The 17,807-nt window shown below is 60.4% G+C and overlaps 2 non-coding genes across 2 annotated transcripts; both read right to left on the reverse strand.

The window, feature by feature from the left end:
- Positions 1-1,429: 1,429 nt before the first annotated feature.
- LOC131870301 (5S ribosomal RNA) lies at positions 1,430-1,548 on the reverse strand. Its single transcript, XR_009368624.1, has one exon. It is a non-coding gene; the product is annotated as a 5S ribosomal RNA (ribosomal RNA).
- Positions 1,549-7,463: 5,915 nt separating this feature from the next.
- On the reverse strand, positions 7,464-7,582 carry LOC131870325 (5S ribosomal RNA). The gene has a single exon (XR_009368647.1). It is a non-coding gene; the product is annotated as a 5S ribosomal RNA (ribosomal RNA).
- Between the last annotated feature and the right edge of the window lie 10,225 nt (positions 7,583-17,807).

Genomic DNA, 17,807 nt, shown 5'->3' on the forward strand with positions numbered 1-17,807 from the left:
GCGTGCACCTTCGCCGCGGTGGGCACCTTGGCTGGGTTGGGCACCATTGAGCGCTCCGAAGTGTGCTCCAAGGTGCGCACCATGGCCCTCCAAGGTGCGCAGCATGGCGTGCACGAAGTCGGAGCCCGGTTTGCCCCGGGTGCGCACCTCGCGTGCACCTTCGCCAGGGTGGGCACCTCGGTGCGCACACCTTCTCAATGTTTTCTTGCCTTTTCTGGAAATTGGTGAAGGCAGCGCATCAAAGGTGCGCACCTCGGTGTGCTCCGAGGTGCGAACCCGAGAGCGCTCCGAGGTGCCCACGAAGTCGAAAGTCGGGTTAATTGCATTGTTTTCCCCGGGTGCGCTCCGAGGTGCGCAACATCGGTGCGCACCAAGGAGGGCTCCGAAGTGTGCTCCAAGGTGCGCACGATTCGGAGCTCGGTTTGCCCGGGGTGCGCACACCTTGGCTGGGTTGCGCACCCTTTGTGCGCTCCAAGGTGCGCACGAAGTCGGAGCTCGGTTTGCCCCGGGTGCGCACCTTCGCCAGGGTGCGCACCTTGATGCGCACGCCTTGGCTGGGCTGCGCACCTTGGTGGGCGCCATGGTGCGCACCTTTCGTGCGCTCCAAGGTGCGCACGAAGTCGGAGCTCGGTTTGCCCCGGGTGCGCACCTTGGTGGGCGCCATGGTGCACTCCGAGGTGCCCAAGATTGGTGCGCACCAAGGAGCGCTCCGAAGTGCGCTCCAAGGTGCGCAGGTGCGCGCGAAGTCGAAAGTTGGGTTAATTGTCCGGTTTGCCTCGGGTGCGCACCTTGCGTGCACCTTCGCCAGGGTGGGCGCCTTGGTGCGCACACCTTGGCTGGGCTGCGCACCCGGGCGCGCACACCTTGGCACCCGCGTTTCCTTCATTTTAAATTTTTTTTTTTTACAATCTCTCAAGTGGGAAATTCTATAATCTCAACTTTTTTTGCCTTTTCAGGAAACTTTTGAATGGAGCGCATCATTGGTGCGCTCCGAAGTGTGCTCCAAGGTGCGCACCTCTGGTGTGCTCCAAAGCTCTCTCTAGCTGCGTGCACCTGCCCCGGCCGCGCACCCGGCCCCGCCCAGCTTCGCTCACCTGTCCCGGGCGTCTGGTGCGGAACCTTAGAGTAAGAAACATCACCGTGCACCTTGGCCAACGTGCGCGACTCGACCGAGCGCGCACTGGCCGAGGTGCACACCGATTTCACCTGGGTGCGCGCGCAGCACCTCGGGCGCACCGGGGTGCGCGCACAACGCCCGGGTTGCACCGTGGCCTGTGTGCTCGGGGCGCCTCGGGTGCGCGCTCGGTGTCGCCCCCGCGCGCGCGGTAGTGCGGGCAGCGCACCCCGGCCCGGCCCGGCCCCGACGAGAACGCAAACGGGCAAAAGGTTTATTCAAATAGCATTGCGACGCCCGGCGAAAAACTAAAAAAGGGTGCAACACCGGGACTTCCCGGGAGGTCACCCATCCCAGTACTACTCCGGCCCAAGCGCGCTTAACTGCGGAGTTCTGATGGGATCCGGTGCACTAACGCTGGTATGATCGCACCCGTTATGAGCTTGTCGCAGTGTGTACTTAGCAAACCGCGACCCACGTGCGAATCCACCCCGGCCACCCACCCCCGTCGAGGTGCACACCCTCCCTCGCGAAGTGCGCCCCGTTCGCCAAGTGTGAGCCCTGCCCGGGTGCGCGCACCTTGCTAGGGCGTCGGGTGTGCACCCGGCCCGGCCTACGTGCGTGCACCTGGACGGGGCGTCGTGTGCGTGCAGTGTCCCGTCTGCAACGCGGTGCCCACACACCACCTCGGGCGCAACGACCTGCGCTCACATGTGGGCCGAGTGCACCTTGGTGCATGTTCGGGGCGCCTCGGGTGCACGCTCGATCTTGCCCCGGTGCACCAAGGCGCTCGGTTTGCCCCGGGTGCGCACTTGGTGCAAGGTGGGCACCCAAAATAGGGATCAAGCACCAAAACACAAGTTTCGGGATGCAAAATGGGACCCAAGGACCACAAATGCGTTCCAAGACCCATGATGGGTCCACGAGAACAAAAATGTGTTCCGAGACTTAATAAACAAATATTGGGTTTTAGGAGAAGAAACATGCTCTGATGCCCAAAACGAGAATCGACCCCGAAAAGGCCACAGGCCAAAAGTGGGATGCGAGACAAAAAAAAATGGGACCCGAGGACCAAAATTGGGTTCCCAGGTCGAAGACAGGGCAACCGGACAAGAAACGACCTCTAAGGCTCGAAATGAGTCCCGACGACTAAAACTTGACAAGAAGCACCCATCAGGCACCCAACTCGACACCCATGGGATGCCGACCCACCCGGGCTTCCACCTAGCACACCTTGGCACCCACCCACCCTCGCACCCAACCTCGCACCCAACTTAGCACCTTTGAACCCACATTGGCACTCACCCTGACCCTGGCACCTTGGAACCCACATTGGCACTCACCTTGACCCTGGCACCCACCTTTGCACTCACCTTGGGACCCACCCTGGCTCCCACCTCGGCACCCACCCAGACACCCACCTTGGTTCCTTGGCACCCACCTTGGATCCTTGGCACCCACCCCGACACCCACCTTGGCACGCAACTTGGCTACTTGCCACCCACCTTGGCTCCTTGACGCCCACCCCGACAACCACCCCGTGACCTACCCTAGCTAGGGTTGGTGCACACCCACCCTGGTGCCCACCTTGGCACCCACCCCATGACCCACCTTGGCACGCACCTTAGTACCCACCCCGTTACCCACCCTAGGACCCACCCCGTGACCCACCTTGGCCAGGGTGGGTGCCTTGGTGCGCACAACTTGCCTGGGCTGCACACCAGGGCGGGCTCAAGATGGCACCCGCGTTCCGTTTTTTTCACTATCTTTCAAAACGGAAATTTTAAAATCTCGTTTTTTTTTTTTTTTTGCCTTTTCTGGAAATTAGTGAAGGCAGCGCATCAAAGGTGCGCAATGCTGGTGCGAACCCGGGAGCGCTCCGATGTGTGCTCCAAGGTGCGGCGTGCACGAAGTCCGAGCCCGGCTTGCCCCGGGTGCGCACCTCGCGTGCACCTTCGCCGGGGTGAGCACCTTGGCTGGGTTGCGCGCCCTGGTGCGCACCAAGGAGCGCTCTGAAGTGTGCTCCAAGGTGCGGCGTGCACGAAGTCGGAGCTCGGTTTGCCCCGGGTGTGCACCTCGGGTGCGCACCTCGCGTGCACCTTCGCTGCGGTGGGCACCTTGGCTGGGTTGCGCGCCTTGGTGGGCACCATGCAGTGCACGAAGTCGGAGCCCGGTTTGCCCCGGGCGCGCACCTCCGCCAGGGTGGGCACCTTGGTGCGCACAACTTGCCTGGGCTGCGCACCAGGAAGGGCTCAAGATGGCACCCGCGTTCCGTTTTTTTCACTATCTTTCAGAACGGAAATTTTAAAATATCGTTTTTTTTTGCCTTTTCTGGAAATTAGTGAAGGCAGCGCATCAAAGGTGCGCAACGCTGGTGCGAACCTGGGAGCGCTCCGATGTGTGCTCCAAGGTGCGGCGTGCACGAAGTCGGAGCCCGGTTTGCCCCGGGTGCGCCCTGGTGGGCACCATGGTGCGCACCAAGGAGCGCTCCGAAGTGTGCTCCAAGGTGCGGCCTGCACGAAGTCGGAGCCCGGTTTGCCCCGGGCGTGCACCGCGGGTGGGCACCTTGGTGCGCATGCCTTGCCTGGGCTGCGCACCAGGGCGGGCTCAAGATGGCACCCGCGTTCCGTTTTTTTCACTATCTTTCAAAACGGAAATTTTAAAATCTCATTTTTTTTTGCCTTTTCTGGAAATTAGTGAAGGCAGCGCATCAAAGGTGCGCACCTCGCTGCCCACCACGGTGCGCAACGCCGGTGGGCACCCGGGAGTGCTTCGAAGTGTGCTCCAAGGTGCTGCGTGCACGTTGTCGGAGCCCGGTTTGCCCCGGGTGCGCACCTCGCGTGCACCTTCGTCGGGGTGGGCACCTTGGCTGGGTTTGCCCCGGCTGCGCTCCGAAGCGGGGTTATTGGAGCGCCGCCTCTTTTTTTGTCGGAGCGTTTGGTGGGGTTTCTCGCATTGGCTCTTCCCAGGCCCGGTTGCCACCCTGGCGCGCACGAAGTCGGAAGTAGGGTTAATTGCCCGGGTGCGCACCTTTGCCAGGGTGGGCACCTTACCTGGGCTGTGCACCAGGGCGGGCTCAAGATGGCACCCGCGTTCCATTTTTTTCACTATCTTTCAAAACGGAAATTTTAAAATCTCCTCTTTTTTTTGCCTTTTCTGGAAATTAGTGAAGGCAGCGCATCAAAGGTGCGCACCTCGCTGCCCACCTTGGTGTGCTCTGAGGTGCGCACCCGGGAGCGCTACGAAGTGTGCTCCAAGGTGCGGCGTGCACGTTGTCGGAGCCCGGTTTGCCCCGGGTGCGCACCTCGCCTGCACCTTGGCCGGGGTGGGCACCCTGGCTGGGTTTGCCCAGGGTGCGCTCCGAAGCGGGGTTACTGGAGCGCCCCCTCTTTTTTTGTCAGAGCGTTTGGTGGGGTTTCTCGCATTGGCTCTTCCCAGGCCCGGTTGTTGGGTGCGCTCCCACCCTGGCGCGCGCGAAGTTGGAAGTTGGGTTAATTGCCCGGGCGCGCACCTTCGCCAGGGTGGGCACCTTGGTGCGCACACCTTGGCTGGGCTGCGCACCAGGGCGGGCTCAAGATGGCACCAGCATTCCCTTTTTCTCACTATCTTTCAAAACGGAAATTTTAAAATCTCGTTTTCTTTTGCCTTTTATGGAAATTAGTGAAGGCATCGCATCAAAGGTGCGCACCTCGCTGCCCACCTTGGTGTGCTCCGAGGTGCCCACCACGGTGCGCTCCGAGGTGCCCACCACGGTGCGCAACGCCGGTGCGAACCCGGGAGCGCCCCGATGTGTGCTCCAAGGTGCGGCGTGCACGAAGCCGGACCCCGGTTTGCCCCGGGTGCGCACCTCGCGTGCACCTTGGTGCGCACACCTTGGCTGGGTTGCGCGGCCTGGTGGGCACCATGGTGCGCACCAAGGAGCGCTCCGAAGTGTGCTCCAAGGTGCGGCGTGCACGAAGTCCTAGCCCGGTTTGCCCCGGGTGCGCACCTTCGCCGCGGTGGGCACCATGGCGTGCACGAAGTCGGAGCCCGGTTTGCCCCGGGTGCGCACCTCGCGTGCACCTTCGCCGGGGTGGGCACCTCGGCTGGGTTGCGCGCCCTGGTGCGCACCAAGGAGCGCTCCGAAGTGTGCTCCAAGGTGCGGCGTGCACGAAGTCGGAGCCCGGTTTGCCCCGGGTGCGCACCTTCGCCGCGGTGGGCACCCTGGTGCGCACCATGGCGTGCACGAAGTCGGAGCCCGGTTTGCCCCGGGTGCGCACCTCGCGTGCACCTTCGGCGGGGTTGCGCGCCCTGGTGCGCACCAAGGAGCGCTCCGAAGTGTGCTCCAAGGTGCGGCGTGCACGAAGTCGGAGCCCGGTTTGCCCCGGGTGCGCACCTCGCGTGCACCTTCGGCGGGGTTGCGCGCCCTGGTGGGCACCATGGTGCGCACCAAGGAGCGCTCCGAAGTGTGCTCCAAGGTGCGGCGTGCACGAAGTCGGAGCCCGGTTTGCCCCGGGTGCGCACCTCGCGTGCACCTTCGCCGCGGTGGGCACCATGGCGTGCACGAAGTCGGAGCCCGGTTTGCCCCGGGTGCGCACCTCGCGTGCACCTTCGCCGGGGTGGGCACCTCGGCTGGGTTGCGCGCCCTGGTGCGCACCAAGGAGCGCTCCGAAGTGTGCTCCAAGGTGCGGCGTGCACGAAGTCGGAGCCCGGTTTGCCCCGGGTGCGCACCTCGCGTGCACCTTCGCCGCGGTGGGCACCATGGCGTGCACGAAGTCGGAGCCCGGTTTGCCTCGGGTGCGCACCCCGCGTGCACCTTCGCCGGGGTGGGCACCTCGGCTGGGTTGCGCGCCCTGGTGCGCACCAAGGAGCGCTCCGAAGTGTGCTCCAAGGTGCGGCGTGCACGAAGTCGGAGCCCGGTTTGCCCCGGGTGCGCACCTCGCGTGCACCTTCGCCGCGGTGGGCACCTTGGCTGGGTTGGGCACCATTGAGCGCTCCGAAGTGTGCTCCAAGGTGCGCACCATGGCCCTCCAAGGTGCGCAGCATGGCGTGCACGAAGTCGGAGCCCGGTTTGCCCCGGGTGCGCACCTCGCGTGCACCTTCGCCAGGGTGGGCACCTCGGTGCGCACACCTTCTCAATGTTTTCTTGCCTTTTCTGGAAATTGGTGAAGGCAGCGCATCAAAGGTGCGCACCTCGGTGTGCTCCGAGGTGCGAACCCGAGAGCGCTCCGAGGTGCCCACGAAGTCGAAAGTCGGGTTAATTGCATTGTTTTCCCCGGGTGCGCTCCGAGGTGCGCAACATCGGTGCGCACCAAGGAGGGCTCCGAAGTGTGCTCCAAGGTGCGCACGATTCGGAGCTCGGTTTGCCCGGGGTGCGCACACCTTGGCTGGGTTGCGCACCCTTTGTGCGCTCCAAGGTGCGCACGAAGTCGGAGCTCGGTTTGCCCCGGGTGCGCACCTTCGCCAGGGTGCGCACCTTGATGCGCACGCCTTGGCTGGGCTGCGCACCTTGGTGGGCGCCATGGTGCGCACCTTTCGTGCGCTCCAAGGTGCGCACGAAGTCGGAGCTCGGTTTGCCCCGGGTGCGCACCTTGGTGGGCGCCATGGTGCACTCCGAGGTGCCCAAGATTGGTGCGCAACAAGGAGCGCTCCGAAGTGCGCTCCAAGGTGCGCAGGTGCGCGCGAAGTCGAAAGTTGGGTTAATTGTCCGGTTTGCCTCGGGTGCGCACCTTGCGTGCACCTTCGCCAGGGTGGGCGCCTTGGTGCGCACACCTTGGCTGGGCTGCGCACCCGGGCGCGCACACCTTGGCACCCGCGTTTCCTTCATTTTAAATTTTTTTTTTTTACAATCTCTCAAGTGGGAAATTCTATAATCTCAACTTTTTTTGCCTTTTCAGGAAACTTTTGAATGGAGCGCATCATTGGTGCGCTCCGAAGTGTGCTCCAAGGTGCGCACCTCTGGTGTGCTCCAAAGCTCTCTCCAGCTGCGTGCACCTGCCCCGGCCGCGCACCCGGCCCCGCCCAGCTTCGCTCACCTGTCCCGGGCGTCTGGTGCGGAACCTTAGAGTAAGAAACATCACCGTGCACCTTGGCCAACGTGCGCGACTCGACCGAGCGCGCACTGGCCGAGGTGCACACCGATTTCACCTGGGTGCGCGCGCAGCACCTCGGGCGCACCGGGGTGCGCGCACAACGCCCGGGTTGCACCGTGGCCTGTGTGCTCGGGGCGCCTCGGGTGCGCGCTCGGTGTCGCCCCCGCGCGCGCGGTAGTGCGGGCAGCGCACCCCGGCCCGGCCCGGCCCCGACGAGAACGCAAACGGGCAAAAGGTTTATTCAAATAGCATTGCGACGCCCGGCGAAAAACTAAGAAAGGGTGCAACACCGGGACTTCCCGGGAGGTCACCCATCCTAGTACTACTCCGGCCCAAGCGCGCTTAACTGCGGAGTTCTGATGGGATCCGGTGCACTAACGCTGGTATGATCGCACCCGTTATGAGCTTGTCGCAGTGTGTACTTAGCAAACCGCGACCCACGTGCGAATCCACCCCGGCCACCCACCCCCGTCGAGGTGCACACCCTCCCTCGCGAAGTGCGCCCCGTTCGCCAAGTGTGAGCCCTGCCCGGGTGCGCGCACCTTGCTAGGGCGTCGGGTGTGCACCCGGCCCGGCCTACGTGCGTGCACCTGGACGGGGCGTCGTGTGCGTGCAGTGTCCCGTCTGCAACGCGGTGCCCACACACCACCTCGGGCGCAACGACGTGCGCTCACATGTGGGCCGAGTGCACCTTGGTGCATGTTCGGGGCGCCTCGGGTGCACGCTCGATCTTGCCCCGGTGCACCAAGGCGCTCGGTTTGCCCCGGGTGCGCACTTGGTGCAAGGTGGGCACCCAAAATAGGGATCAAGCACCAAAACACAAGTTTCGGGATGCAAAATGGGACCCAAGGACCACAAATGCGTTCCAAGACCCATGATGGGTCCACGAGAACAAAAATGTGTTCCGAGACTTAATAAACAAATATTGGGTTTTAGGAGAAGAAACATGCTCTGATGCCCAAAACGAGAATCGACCCCGAAAAGGCCACAGGCCAAAAGTGGGATGCGAGACAAAAAAAAATGGGACCCGAGGACCAAAATTGGGTTCCCAGGTCGAAGACAGGGCAACCGGACAAGAAACGACCTCTAAGGCTCGAAATGAGTCCCGACGACTAAAACTTGACAAGAAGCACCCATCAGGCACCCAACTCGACACCCATGGGATGCCGACCCACCCGGGCTTCCACCTAGCACACCTTGGCACCCACCCACCCTCGCACCCAACCTCGCACCCAACTTAGCACCTTTGAACCCACATTGGCACTCACCCTGACCCTGGCACCTTGGAACCCACATTGGCACTCACCTTGACCCTGGCACCCACCTTTGCACTCACCTTGGGACCCACCCTGGCTCCCACCTCGGCACCCACCCAGACACCCACCTTGGTTCCTTGGCACCCACCTTGGATCCTTGGCACCCACCCCGACACCCACCTTGGCACGCAACTTGGCTACTTGCCACCCACCTTGGCTCCTTGACGCCCACCCCGACAACCACCCCGTGACCTACCCTGGCTAGGGTTGGTGCACACCCACCCTGGTGCCCACCTTGGCACCCACCCCATGACCCACCTTGGCACGCACCTTAGTACCCACCCTGTTACCCACCCTAGGACCCACCCCGTGACCCACCTTGGCCAGGGTGGGTGCACCCACCCTGGTGCCCACCTTGGCACCCACCCATCCTAGCACCCAGCCTGTGACCGGGCTTGGAACCCAACCTTGCACCCGTCTTGGCCAGTGTGGGTGCGCACCCATCCTGGCACCCACGTTGTGACACACCCTTTAACCCACGCACCCTAGCAGCCACGTTGGCACCCACCTTGGAACACAACCTAGCAACTTGGCACCCACCCCGTGACCCACCTTGGCATCCACCATAGCAGTCGCCCACTTGGCACCCACCTTGGAACCCAAGTTGGCACCCACCTCGGCACCCACCTTGACACTTGTGGACCCACCTTGCCACTCACCCTAGCATCGACCCATCCTAGCACCCACCCTGGCACCTTTGCACCCTAGCACTCACCCATCCTAGCACCTAACCTGTGACCCACCTTGACACTCACCCTCGCACCCACCTTGGAACCCAACCTAGCACCCACCCACCCTGACACCAACCCTAGCACCTACCCACCCTTGCACCCACCCTGTGACCCATCTTGGCACCCACCCATCCTACCACTCAACCTATCACCCACCTTCTCACCCACCTTGGCATCCACCTTAGCACCCACCCACACTGGCACCTTGGCACCCACCTCGGGCAAGGTGGGTGCACACCCACCCTGACACCCAATTTAGAACCAACCGAGCATGTTACCCACCTTGGCACCCACATTGCAGCCCACCCTAGTACCCACCCTATGACCCACATTGGCATCCACACCCTAGCACCCAGGCACCTCGACACCCGCCTTGACACGCACCCTAGCACTAAACCTGTGACCCACCTTGGAACTCACCCTAGAACCCACCCACCCTGTGAACCACCTTGGCATCCACCTTAGCACCCACCCACCTTGGCACCCACTCTAGCACTCACCCATCCTAACACCCAACTTGTTACCCACCTTGGCACCCGCCCTCGCGTCCACCTTGAAACCCACCCTAGCACCCACCCACGCAGGAGCCCACCTTGGCACCCAACCTAACACCCACGCATCCTGGCACCCAACTTGTGACCCACCTTGGAACCCACCCTAGTACCCACCTTTGAACCCACTATATCACCAACCCACCTTGGCACCCACCCTATGACCCTCTTTGGAATCCACCCTAGCACGCACCCACCCTGGCACCCACCATGGAGCGCACCCTAGCACCCACCCACCTCGGCACGCACCTCAACACCCACCTTGGTGTGCGCACTGCGCCAACCTCTCAAAGACCCTATGTGGTGCGCTCCAAAGTGTACACCTTTGGTGCGCTCCAAGGTGCGCACCTTTGGTGCACACCGAGGTGCACACCAAAGTGTGCACCGAGGTGAGCACCAAAGTGCACTCCAAGGTGCACACCAAGGCGTGCACCTTTGGTGCGGTCAATGCAAACGAATTCGGAAGTTGGGGTCGATGTCCTAATCGCTGCTGCAGACTACACGTATGAGAATCGGACAAATAGCTTTATATAGGGGAGGTGTTGCGTTTGATGGGTCGACTCCCCTGGTTGTGTGCACTGCACCAACTTCAAAGACCCTGTCTTGTTTAAGAAGTCAAAAGTTGGGGTGGATGTCCTAATCATTGCTGCAGTCTACGCATGTATGAGAATCAGACAAATAGCTTATATAGGGGAGGTGTTGCATTCGGTGGGTTGACTCCCCTGGTTGTGCGCACTGCGCCAACCTCAAAGACCCCGCATAGCAGAAGAAGTCGGAAGTCGGATTTTGGTGAGCACCAAGGCGTGCACCTTTGGTGCGGTCAACGCAGACGAATTCAGAAGTTGGGGTGGATGTCCTAATCGTTGTTGCAGGCTACACATGTATGAGAATCAGACAAATAGCTTATATAGGGGAGGTGTTGGGTTTGATGGGTCAACTCCCTTGGTTGTGCGCATTACGCCAACCTCAAAGACCTTGTTTTCGTTAAGAAGTCAAAAGTTGGGGTCAATGTCCTAATGGCTCCTGTAGGCTACACATGTATGAGAATCGGACAAATAGCTTATATAGGGGAGGTGTTGGGTTTGATGGGTCGACTCCCCTGGTTGTGCGCATTACGTCAACCTCAAAGACCTTGTTTTCGTTAAGAAGTCAAAAGTTGGGGTCGATGTCCTAATTGCTCCTGTAGACTACACATGTATGAGAATCAGACAAATAGCTTATATAGGGGAGGTGTTGGGTTTGATGGGTTGACTCCCCTAGTTGTTCGCATTACACCAACCTCAAAGACCTTGTTTTCGTTTAGAAGCCGAAAGTTGGGGTCGATGTCCTAATTGCTCCTGCAGGCTACGCATGTATGAGAATCAGACAAATAGCTTATATAGGGGAGGTGTTGGGTTTGATGGGTCGACTCCCCTGGTTGTGCGCATTGCGCCAACCTCAAAGACCCTGCATTGCGGATGAAGTCGAAAGTCAGAGTTTGGTGTGCTACAAGGTGTGGTCGAAGGTGCTCACCTAGGTGTGCACCTTTGGAGCGCAGGAAAAGTGCCCTCCAAAAGTGCGCACCTTTGGAGTGCACAAAAGTGCCCTCCAAAAGTGCGCACCTTTGGAGCGCACAAAAGTGCCCTCCAAAAAGTGCCCTCCAAAAGTGCGCACCTTTGGAGCGCACAAAAGTGCCCTCCAAAAAGTGCCCTCCAAAAGTGCGCACCTTTGGAGTGCAGAAAAGTGCCCTCCAAAAAGTGCCCTCCAAAAGTGTGCACCTTTGGAGTGCACAAAAGTGCCCTCCAAAAGTGCGCACCTTTGGAGCGCAGAAAAGTGCCCTCCAAAAAGTGCCCTCCAAAAGTGCGCACCTTTGGAGCGCAGAAAAGTGCCCTCCAAAAAGTGCCCTCCAAAAGTGCGCACCTTTGGAGCGCAGAAAAGTGCCCTCCAAAAAGTGCCCTCCAAAAGTGCGCACCTTTGGAGCGCAGAAAAGTGCCCTCCAAAAAGTGCCCTCCAAAAGTGCGCACCTTTGGAGCGCACAAAAGTGCCCTCCAAAAAGTGCCCTCCAAAAGTGCGCACCTTTGGAGCGCACAAAAGTGCCCTCCAAAAGTGCGCACCTTTGGAGCGCACAAAAGTGCCCTCCAAAAGTGCGCACTTTTGGTGCGCACCAAGGCGCTGGTTCGGTCGTTGCAGGCGAGTTCGGAAGTTGGGGTCGATGTCCTGAGCGGAGGTGCAAACTACACAGGTGTCGGAATCGGACAAATAGCTTATATAGGGGAGGTGTATGCTTCGATGGGTCGACTCCCCAGGTTGAGCGCACCGCGCCAACCTCAAAGACCCTACGGTATGGATGAAGTCGGAAGTTGGGTCCGATGACCGATTCGATTAGTAGGTATGCTCATGAGGTCGGAATTTGGGTCCGATGACCTGCCATGTGCAGGAAGGCGAATGTTGGCACTGTGCGTTGCAAGGTGCACACCAAGGTGCTGGTGCGGTCTTTTTAGTCGAGTTCGGAAGTTGGGGTCGATGTCCTGATCGGAGGTGCAAGCTACACAGGTGTGGGAATCGGACAAATAGCTTATATAGGGGAGGTGTATGCTTCGTTGGGTCGACTCCCCGGGTTGAGCGCACCGCGCCAACCTCAAAGACCCTACGGTATGGATGAAGTCGGAAGTTGGGTCCGATGACCGATTCGATATGTAGGCATACTCGCGAGGTCGGAATTTGGGTCCGATGACCTGCCATGTGCAGGAAGGCGAATGTTGGCACTGTGCGTTGCAAGGTGCGCACCAAGGCGCTGGTTCGGTCGTTGCAGGCGAGTTCGGAAGTTGGGGTCGATGTCCTGATCGGAGGTGCAAACTACACAGGTGTGGGAATCGGACAAATAGCTTATATAGGGGAGGTGTATGCTTCGTTGGGTCGACTCCCCGGGTTGAGCGCACCGCGCCAACCTCAAAGACCCTACGGTATGGATGAAGTCGGAAGTTGTGTCCGATGACCGATTCGATATGTAGGCATACTCGCGAGGTCGGAATTTGGGTCCGATGACCTGCCATGTGCAGGAAGGCGAATGTTGGGACTGTGCGTCGCAAGGTGCGCACCAAGGCGCTGGTGCCGTCGTTGCAGTCGAGTTCGGAAGTTGGGGTCGATGTCCTGGTCAGAGGTGCAAACTACACAGGTGTGGGAATCGGACAAATAGCTTATATAGGGGAGGTGTATGCTTCGATGGGTCGACTCCCCGGGTTGAGCGCACCGCGCCAACCTCAAAGACCCTACAGTATGGATGAAGTCGGAAGTTGGGTCCGATGACCGATTCGATACGTAGGCATATTGGCGAGGTCTGAATTTGTGTCCGATGACCTGCCATGCGCAGGAAGGCGGAATTTGGGTCCGATGACCGAGTTGATGGCGTGCCATGCGCAGAAAGGCGGAATTTGGGTCCGATGACCGAGTTGATGTTGATGGCCCGCCATGCACAGGAAGGCGGAATTTGGGTCCGATGACCGATTTGAAGGCGTGCCATGCGCAGAAAGGCGGAGTTTGGGTCCGATGACCGAGTTGATATTGATGGCCCGCCATGCGCAGGAAGGCGGAATTTGGGTCCGATGACCTGACATACGCATGGAGTCCGACTCGGGGGCCGATGTTCGATTCGATGACTTGCATTGTGGGTAAAGTCGGAAGTTGTGGTCTTTGACCCGATTCGATGACCAGACTTCGGCTGCTTGAGAATCGGACAAATAACTTATATAGGGGAGGTAGTGTTCTCGAGCATCCTCCCCCCGTGCCCGTTTATGTCGATTGATGCTGGTGCTCGACTGGTTGGAGCGCTCGGATGCAAAAATCTTGCACCAGGATTTATCGATTGTGATGGACACGGCAAGTCTCCTGATTGCTATGCAGGAGCTCATCGTGAATCTCTATGCGGCCTTGGTATGGACTCGACCTGCGGAATGGTTCGGCAATGGTAGTCGCTCCAACACGTCCTTGCAATGGCCACAGAGGTGATTCGACTAGAGCTCCAGTCTAGCTTTTGGGTTGCTTGGCGGACTGGTATAGCCGCGATCGAGTTCCGGCCATGAACGTTTTAGATAGCTCTTGGGCTTTCTGGGACGGAAGTCGGAAGTTTGGGCTGTTGTCCGATTTGATGACCATTCTTCGGATGTGTGAGAATCGGACAAATAACTTATATAGGGGACTGTGTTGTCTCACGCAGCCCCCTCCGTGCCCCTCTATCTCGACCGATGTTGGTGCTTGAAAGGGTTGGGATCGCTCGGATTTATAAACGTGCACCACCATTTGTCGAGTGTGAGGGACGCGGCAGGTCTCCTAAATGCTATACGGGCGCTCTCTGAGAATCTCTATCCGGCCTCGACACAGACTAGTCTTGCTGAATGGTTTGGCACTGGTAGTCGATCCAACACGTCGTTGTTGTGGCCGCCTAGGCGATTCGATTCGAGCCCCCGTCTAGCTTTTGGGTTGCTTGGCGGATTTTGCCCTATCCGCAAGTGAGCTCGGTCCCTAAACGTTCGAGAAACCCGATTGCTATGCGCCGACTCTCTTTCTTGCGAGCCTCCATCTAGCTTTTGGGTCTCTACGGAACGGAAGTCGGAATCTGGGACCGTTGTTTGATTCGACGAGGCAGACTACGGTTGTGCGAGAATCGGACAAATAACTTATATAGGGGAGGTGTTGACTGGAGCATTCTCCCCCGTGCCCCTCTAACTCGACCAATGCTGGCGCTCGAACGGTGGTAGCGCTCGGATTTTCGTTGAGCGCCAGCATTGGTCGATTTAGAGGGGCATGCGAGATTCCCGAATGCTATGCGAGGGCTCTAACGGAAATGTCTATTGGTTTCGGTATGGATGCAATTGCGAGTGGTTCGGCAAAGGTAGTCGTTCCGATGCGTCCATGTCGTGGCCAAATCGATAATTCGATTTGAGCCCTCGTATAGCATTTGGGTCTCTCGATGTGATTCCGCATTCCAGTCCCTTTGGGCACTGCTTGAGCCGCATCCCAGGGGGTTCCCTTCCCAATAATCTGCCTCGCAACCCGATTGCTATGCGGTGAGGCTCCTCGGCCGCCTCGGAACTATCTGTGTATCAGACGCATCGCGGGATAAGGGGTTGGCAACGGTAGTCGCCCCAAGCGCGTCCGATGCTTGGACCATTCCGAGGCGGCCCTGAAGCCTCTTCCGTCTAGCCGTTGGGTCCTTCTCGCCGCATCCCTTGCCTCGCACCCCGATTGCTATGCGGTGAGGCTCCTCGGCCGCCTTGGAACTATCTGTGTATCAGACGCATCGCGGGATAAGGGGTTGTCACTGGTAGTCGCCCCAAGCGCGTCCGATGCTTGGACCATTCCGAGGCGGCCCTGAAGCCTCTTCCGTCTAGCCGTTGGGTCCTTCTCGCCGCATCCCTCGACTCGCACCCCGATTGCTATGCGGTGAGGCTCCTCGGCCGCCTTGGAACTATCTGTGTATCGGACGCGTCGCGGGATAAGGGGTTGTCACTGGTAGTCGCCCCAAGCGCGTCCGATGCTTGGACCATTCCGAGGCGGCCCTGAAGCCTCTTCCGTCTAGCCGTTGGGTCCTTCTCGCCGCATCCCTCGCCTCGCACCCCGATTGCTATGCGGTGAGGCTCCTCGGCCGCCTTGGAACTATCTGTGTATCGGACGCGTCGCGGGATAAGGGGTTGTCACTGGTAGTCGCCCCAAGCGCGTGCGATGCATGGACCATTCCCAGGCGGCCCTGAAGCCTCTTCCGTCTAGCCGTTGGGTCCTTCTCGCCGCATCCCTCGCCTCGCACCCCGATTGCTATGCGGTGAGGCTCCTCGGCCGCCTTGGAACTATCTGTGTATCGGACGCGTCGCGGGATAAGGGGTTGTCACTGGTAGTCGCCCCAAGCGCGTCCGATGCTTGGACCATTCCGAGGCGGCCCTGAAGCCTCTTCCGTCTAGCCGTTGGGTCCTTCTCGCCGCATCCCTCGCCTCGCACCCCGATTGCTATGCGGTGAGGCTCCTCGGCCGCCTTGGAACTATCTGTGTATCGGACGCGTCGCGGGATAAGGGGTTGTCACTGGTAGTCGCCCCAAGCGCGTCCGATGCTTGGACCATTCCGAGGCGGCCCTGAAGCCTCTTCCGTCTAGCCGTTGGGTCCTTCTCGCCGCATCCCTCGCCTCGCACCCCGATTGCTATGCGGTGAGGCTCCTCGGCCGCCTTGGAACTATCTGTGTATCGGACGCGTCGCGGGATAAGGGGTTGTCACTGGTAGTCGCCCCAAGCGCGTCCGATGCTTGGACCATTCCGAGGCGGCCCTGAAGCCTCTTCCGTCTAGCCGTTGGGTCCTTCTCGCCGCATCCCTCGCCTCGCACCCCGATTGCTATGCGGTGAGGCTCCTCGGCCGCCTTGGAACTATCTGTGTATCGGACGCATCGCGGGATAAGGGGTTGTCACTGGTAGTCGCCCCAAGCGCGTCCGATGCTTGGACCATTCCGAGGCGGCCCTGAAGCCTCTTCCGTCTAGCCGTTGGGTCCTTCTCGCCGCATCCCTCGCCTCGCACCCCGATTGCTATGCGGTGAGGCTCCTCGGCCGCCTTGGAACTATCTGTGTATCGGACGCGTCGCGGGATAAGGGGTTGTCACTGGTAGTCGCCCCAAGCGCGTCCGATGCTTGGACCATTCCGAGGCGGCCCTGAAGCCTCTTCCGTCTAGCCGTTGGGTCCTTCTCGCCGCATCCCTCGCCTCGCACCCCGATTGCTATGCGGTGAGGCTCCTCGGCCGCCTTGGAACTATCTGTGTATCGGACGCGTCGCGGGATAAGGGGTTGTCACTGGTAGTCGCCCCAAGCGCGTCCGATGCTTGGACCATTCCGAGGCGGACCTGAAGCCTCTTCCGTCTAGCCGTTGGGTCCTTCTCGCCGCATCCCTCGCCTCGCACCCCGATTGCTATGCGGTGAGGCTCCTCGGCCGCCTTGGAACTATCTGTGTATCGGACGCGTCGCGGGATAAGGGGTTGTCACTGGTAGTCGCCCCAAGCGCGTCCGATGCTTGGACCATTCCGAGGCGGCCCTGAAGCCTCTTCCGTCTAGCCGTTGGGTCCTTCTTGCCGCATCCCTCGCCTCGCACCCCGATTGCTATGCGGTGAGGCTCCTCGGCCGCCTTGGAACTATCTGTGTATCGGACGCGTCGCGGGATAAGGGGTTGTCACTGGTAGTCGCCCCAAGCGCGTCCGATGCTTGGACCATTCCGAGGCGGCCCTGAAGCCTCTTCCGTCTAGCCGTTGGGTCCTTCTCGCCGCATCCCTCGCCTCGCACCCCGATTGCTATGCGGTGAGGCTCCTCGGCCGCCTTGGAACTATCTGTGTATCGGACGCATCGCGGGATAAGGGGTTGTCACTGGTAGTCGCCCCAAGCGCGTCCGATGCTTGGACCATTCCGAGGCGGCCCTGAAGCCTCTTCCGTCTAGCCGTTGGGTCCTTCTCGCCGCATCCCTCGCCTCGCACCCCGATTGCTATGCGGTGAGGCTCCTCGGCCGCCTTGGAACTATCTGTGTATCGGACGCGTCGCGGGATAAGGGGTTGTCACTGGTAGTCGCCCCAAGCGCGTCCGATGCTTGGACCATTCCGAGGCGGACCTGAAGCCTCTTCCGTCTAGCCGTTGGGTCCTTCTCGCCGCATCCCTCGCCTCGCACCCCGATTGCTATGCGGTGAGGCTCCTCGGCCGCCTTGGAACTATCTGTGTATCGGACGCGTCGCGGGATAAGGGGTTGTCACTGGTAGTCGCCCCAAGCGCGTCCGATGCTTGGACCATTCCGAGGCGGCCCTGAAGCCTCTTCCGTCTAGCCGTTGGGTCCTTCTCGCCGCATCCCTCGCCTCGCACCCCGATTGCTATGCGGTGAGGCTCCTCGGCCGCCTTGGAACTATCTGTGTATCGGACGCGTCGCGGGATAAGGGGTTGTCACTGGTAGTCGCCCCAAGCGCGTCCGATGCTTGGACCATTCCGAGGCGGACCTGAAGCCTCTTCCCTCTAGCCGTTGGGGCTTTCTCGCCGCATCCC

The sequence above is a fragment of the Cryptomeria japonica genome, unplaced genomic scaffold (genome assembly GCF_030272615.1).
Source record: "Cryptomeria japonica unplaced genomic scaffold, Sugi_1.0 HiC_scaffold_312, whole genome shotgun sequence".
NCBI classification, from domain to species: Eukaryota; Viridiplantae; Streptophyta; class Pinopsida; order Cupressales; family Cupressaceae; genus Cryptomeria; species Cryptomeria japonica.